Source organism: Haemorhous mexicanus, chromosome 26 (genome assembly GCF_027477595.1).
Source record: "Haemorhous mexicanus isolate bHaeMex1 chromosome 26, bHaeMex1.pri, whole genome shotgun sequence".
Taxonomy (NCBI): domain Eukaryota; kingdom Metazoa; phylum Chordata; class Aves; order Passeriformes; family Fringillidae; genus Haemorhous; species Haemorhous mexicanus.
In genome coordinates this window covers 1547944-1553943 of record NC_082366.1, presented here as the reverse complement: position 1 = coordinate 1553943, position 6000 = coordinate 1547944, and positions in this window count along the sequence as shown.

Below are 6000 nucleotides of genomic sequence, written 5' to 3'. Positions count from 1 at the left end.
GATCCCAGAGGATGTGCCTTTCAGCAGGAAGCAGGAGAAGCAGAGCAGATCCATGTGCAACCCCAGGTGTGTTCCAGGAGTTCTGGGAGCTGGGAAGAGCATCTGTCTTTGAGCCAGGTACCTCTTGAATATCACCTTGTTCGTGCCCACCTTGGTGTCCAGCTCCAGAGCAGGATGGAGCTCCAGGAGCAACACCATGTGGAATATCTTGAGTTAGAAGGATTGAAACCCAGCTTCTGGCCCTGCACAGGACCCCCAATATTGTAAACAAGGTGCCCCAATGAAGGTAGGAATGATGAATCTGACTCCATCTTAGCAGAAGGCTAATTTATTACTTTATTAACTATAATATATTAAAGAATGCTATACTGTACTAAAGAATACAGAAAGGACACTTACTGAATGCTAAAAAGATAATAATGAAAACTGGTGACTCTCTCCAGAGTCCTGACACAGCTTGGCCCTGACTGGCCAAAGAGCCAAAACAACTCCCAGCAGAATGCAATGGAACAATCACCTGTGGGTGAACAATCTCCAAACACATTCCACATGAGCACAGCACAGGAGAAGCAAAGGAGATAAGAATTGTTTTCCTTTTCTCTGAGGCTTCTCAAATTCCCAGGAGAAAAATCCTGGGTGAAGGGATTTTATCAGAGAATGTGAATGCCACAGCCCAAGAATTCCCACAGCATGCCTGCGGGCCTGGGAAGGCTGTGCAGGACTGACTCAGGGCTTCATCTGAGTCCTGAACAGCAGTCCAGAGCATTTCACAGCTGAAAGAGCTGGAATAAACCAGCTCACTACAAACATGCTGCTTGTCTTAGCCATGCTTGAATAAATCCTTCCCTGACTTCCTTCTGCTCCACTCTTCTCACAACTCCATGCAGGTGAGGGGTCAGGAGCACCCCATCCCCATGGAGCTGTAATCAGCCATGAAAACCCCTCTATCAGAGCCCAAATTTCATTTTCAGCTCTCAGCTCACAGAACTTTTACCTGCCCTCACCTTGCCCTGTTGCAGGTCTGCTCCCAGAGGAGGTGGAGGACACAGGGCAGTGAAACTGGATGTTGTGCTCTCACCATGAAAGGGAGACTAAAAATAGCTTGGGGGAGTTGTGGAAAATCCTGTGGTGCTGAAGCATCTTTTGATGTCTCTTTATCTCAGGATAGGATGGGTGGTTTTTTTGTTGTTTTTGGTTTGGGTTTTTTTTGTTTGTTTGTTTGTTTGTTTTTTGGGGGGGTGGTGTGTTTGGTTTTTTCCTTAATTTTTAGGGTGGGTTTTTTTTGCTTTTTCGGGGGTATTTTGTTGTTTTTTTGGGGGGGGTTATTTGGGTTTTTTTGGGGGGGTTGGGATTTTTTTGTGTTTTTATGGGTTTGGTTTTTTTATTTTTTGCATTTTTTTCAATTTTTGGGGTGGGGTTTTTTGTTGTTTTTTGGGGGGTTTTGTTTGGGTTCTTTGGGGGGGATTGGTGGTTTTTTTGGGGGGGTTGTAGTTGTTGTTTGGTTTTGTGGGTTTTTTTGTTTTGTTTTTTGGGGTTTTTTTTCCCTTGTTGAGAATTCTTTCTGCTGAGACCTCAGGCGATGTTGGAGCAGTGACCTCAGGGGCAGGAAATCAAGCATCCCACTGAAGAAGCATTCCCAGAACTTCAGTGGATGCAGGAATGTCCATCCCTGTTGACTATGGAGGCACAGGAGATGGGATATCCCAACATCCTGGGCTCCAGCTCTGCCTGATTACCACACCCTGCCCTTGGATCTGAGCCCTCCAGCTTTTTTCCCAGGTGACAGGGATCTAGTGCAGTGTTTTGACAGCTGAAACAGCCTGGAAATAACGAGCTGGAAGCAATGTTTTCTCTCCTGTCCTCTTCCCATTTGGAGAAGAAGATATATCACGGAGTAGGGCAAGGCTGGGGCTGTTTGCTCAGGGCTGCTGTTTAATCAGGGAGCTCTTCCCAGGGTCCTTTCCCAGCTTTGTCACACCCTGACAGCTCTGGATATGGTTTTCCCTCTTGCCTTTGGCTCAACAGAAGGACAAACACCCAGTAAATGTGGCTCAGGTTGGAGTGGTGCAACCATTTGCATGGCAATATTTATTTTATTTTTGTTTATAAAGTTGCTTTAATGTTTCCAGAGCTCTCTTTTGCAGGGTTTTCTGCTCTGCAGCTGTAATTCTGCTGTCTTTATTTCTGTTCTACCAGGCCTGCAGCAGGATTTTCCATTTGAATGGCTGCAGTTTTAAACTCATTTATCATTTTTATGGGAGTTCAGAGATATCTCGTGGAAATCATTGCCAGGGAGAGCAGGGAATTTCACTTTACATCCATTCACACGTGGATTTGCCTCGAGTCAACACCAAGAGTTGACAAGAACTGGAATGTAAAACTGTGTTGGCCATGGATAGCATAGTAAATGCCTGGGGAATTAGAATAATAGTAGGAAAAAAAATACAGGATCTGGGATTTGTTGTGGTTCTTCCTCATGATAGCACATTTGTCTGTCTTTTCAACATACAGAACATTTTGAGTTAGGAGGGGCCTAAAAGCTCATCAGTGGACAGCAAGTGATGCTTGGCTTGTTCCAAAATAATCTCCATGGAGGGAATCCTGCTGAGCTCCTCTTCTCCCCTTCCAACAAAAACCTTGGGTGGGGGTGTAAAAGGAAGAGGCTGGATGTGGGGAACCAAAAAAAAAAAAAAAACCCCAGCCCAGTGCAAGTTGCAGTCCTGGAATATCCTAAAGTGGAGTTCTGAATTATCTCTGTGGGATCACAGTTGAAATATTCAGGATAACCAGGAAAAGCAGCATGCCTGCCCTTTTTCCTCCTCTTCCTTTCAGTGTGACATTTCAAAGGTATTTTGTTCCTGAAACACCTTTTCCCAAAGGGAATATGTATGTGCTTTGGTGTTCTCTCAGGCTGTTTTGGTTAATTGCAGAGATTGAATATCCCAGGATTTCTGTCTGGTTCAGACCCCTGTGTGTAATGGTGCAGAATGTTTTTATCTGCACAGTGCACTTAATTCTGAGTGTCATCCTCAAAGAAAATACAAATAAGTGCAGTTACTTTGGGTGGAAAGCAGCTTTGGCTGGGGCAGGGAAGTGCCAGGTCGTGGTTTAACTCCCCCTCTGTGCAGAACAGCAGCTCAGTGATAATTCCACCCCACCCTCAGCCTGTTTCTGTCTGAGCACAGGGTTTGGGTTTTTTCATCTTTTGCTCCTGCAATCATCCAGCAGAGAGGTGGTGGATGTCCCATTCCTGGAAGTGTTCAAGGCCAGGCTGGGCTTGGGGCAACCTGGGCTAGCAGAAGGTGTCCCTGCTCATGGCAGGGGTGGAATGAAATGGGATTTAAGGTCTCTTCCCATCCAAACTATTCTGGGATTCTCTGGAGGGATCAGACTTGTGCCTTCCAAAGCAGCAATTAGGTCCTGCTGCTCTTCCCAATTAATGATGAGCTGATTTTCAAATTAATGAAATCGAGATCTCACCGAGCCTGATGAAAAAGTTGAGCCAAAATCACTGGGATTTGGGATTCCTGTGTGGGATTTCTTTAACCTGCTGGGAATCCCCTGTGGCCCTGCTCCCATCTGCTGTTGGGTGCTCTGCACCACGAGGCTGTGGTGGACATGGACCCACAGCAGGTGAGCCTCAGCTGCTGGAAAGCTGCTTTGGAATGGGCTTTTTCTTGGGAAATCCTGGAACTGTGCTGCACCAGGGCCATGTCTCAGGATGTGCCTCACTCCCTGACCCTGGGTGGCAGCTGCCCAGCCTGTGAGGAGCTGGCTCCTGGAGAGAATGCCAGCAGATGGTGCTGGACATGCAGGAACCAGGATGTGGAGAGGCAGGAAAAGCCTTTGTCCTGTGCCTCCAGCAGTGCCCGTTTGCCTGGAGTGCAGGGATGGGGCTGGAGCTGAGCTCCATCTCTTTGGGGATGGTTCTCTGCAAGTTCTTGTCCTTCGAGGAGCAGGAATCTCTCACAGAGCCACCAGCGGCATCTTGGCAATTCCTTAGGTGTCCCAAGACCTTTTGCCTGATTGAAAAAATCACATGGAGCTTGCTTGTTTGGGTTTCTTAAATTTTTTGTGGTTGTTGTTATTTTGGGGGGGGTTTTGTGTGGGTTTTTTGTGTGTAGGTTTTTTTTGTTTGTTTGTTTGGGGGTTTTTTTGGGTTTGGGGAAGTTTTGATTTTTTGTGGGTTTTTTTTTTTTTTGTTCTGCTTTTGGGCAGTTTTGGGGGGGAGGGGTTTGGGGGGATTTTTTGGGGGGATTTGGTTTTATTTGGGGTGGTTTTGGGGGCATGTTTTGTTTGTTTGTTTGGGGGTTTTTTTGTGTTTTGTTTGGTTTGGGTATTCATTTTTTATTTAGAGGAGTGAAAAATGAGCTGTGCTTACAGAAGCATGAGTCAGACTGGCAGTGCAAGCAATTTGCAGGATTGTTTGCTTATCAGCAACCCAAATCTGCCCCAGCTCTGGGCTTTTTGCTGCTCTTACAAGTGTTTAGGAGTCAGATCCTGTGACTTTTGCTCAGATAGTCACCCAAGACATGAGATAATGAAGCAACCATGACAACAGCAGAGCTTTGCCTCAGAGAGGAGCCTGTGGAGCAGCTCTGGTGTAACATCTGTGCAGCCACTGCTGGAGAATGTCAGGGTATTTCTGTAATCGATGACTTCCATGCAGTAATTTTGGCTGATGATCACTTATTCCATAATATCATCCTCAGAGGGAATGATTTCACAGCAGATATTTTTCTGGGGACTATTAAGATTTTTTCTTTTTTTTTTTTTTGCCCAAAGGCTCTGTGAAAGTGATGCTGTTGAGATGTGATCCATGCAACCATATTTATTTCTGGGACAAATCATGGGACCACAGACTGGTTTGGGTTGGAAGGGACTTTAAAGCCCTTTATTCCACCCCCTGCCATGAGCAGGGGTACCTTCCACTATCCCAGGTTGCTCCAAGCCCTGTCCAACCTGGCCTTGGACACTTGCAGGGATCCAGAGGCAGCCACATCTTCTCTGGGCACCATGTGCCAAGGCCTGCCCACCCTCAGAGGGAAGATTTTCTTCCTAATCTTTAGTGTATGGTGGGACAACTTTTCCAGCTGCAGAACTGAGAAGTTGCTTTTCTTTCTAAAGCAATCCACTGCCCTTGGAGGGACTGTAAAATCCTTCCTGTAAGTTTTTCCTTTTGGAGTGTTGTGTTGTCACTTTGGGGCAGGGAGAGAGGTGTAAATGGGGGGCAGAGCCTGTACATCAGCAATTTTTGGCTTTATAGGGCCTCAGCTTGTATCTCTTTTCCTGTCTAAGGCTGATTTCTCCAGGTTAGCTTTCCTGTCCCCACACATGTGGTTAACTTGACTACCAATAATGGCTGATGGGACACATCCTGGTTTTTCACCCTCTGGAGTGGATTTGCCCTAGAAAGGGCCTCCTTTGTCACCCATGAAGTGTGGATGGGTGATGCCAAACACTTTGGAGAGCCCCTTGAAGAAGGAATCACTCTTTCCTGGACACCAGTGGAATGGTGTCTGGGTTTGAAAAGCCAGGTGGCTGCTAAGGAAGGCAGGAGCCTCCCTAGAGATGGAAAATGTGAACCCCCTCCCTCCGAATTGTTATAAGTTTGAAATTAAGGGGCTCTCAGGCAAAGATGTGGGAGAAGGAATAACAGTGCTTGAGTAGGAAATTAGGAATACAAATGTAATAGTACAAACAACAACAACAAAAAAACCTGACAGAGACAGAATATGGCTTGACTCCCTGTGTGTCAGGCTGTTGGTAGCAGTCCCATTAAATGGTGGCTGCAGTCCTCCTGCAGAGACAGGTGTAGCTCTGCTGGAGCAGTGATCCTGTAGAAGGGTGGAGTTTTCCTCTAAAGATCGTGTGGTGTAGGTTGGTCTGGTCTTCCTCTGGGAATCCAGAGGGAAAGGTGCTGTGGTGTCCCAACTGTTGGATTATATCCAGGAAGGAATGTTTGGCTCCTCCCCCTGGGCAGAGCTTCTCCCAATGGGA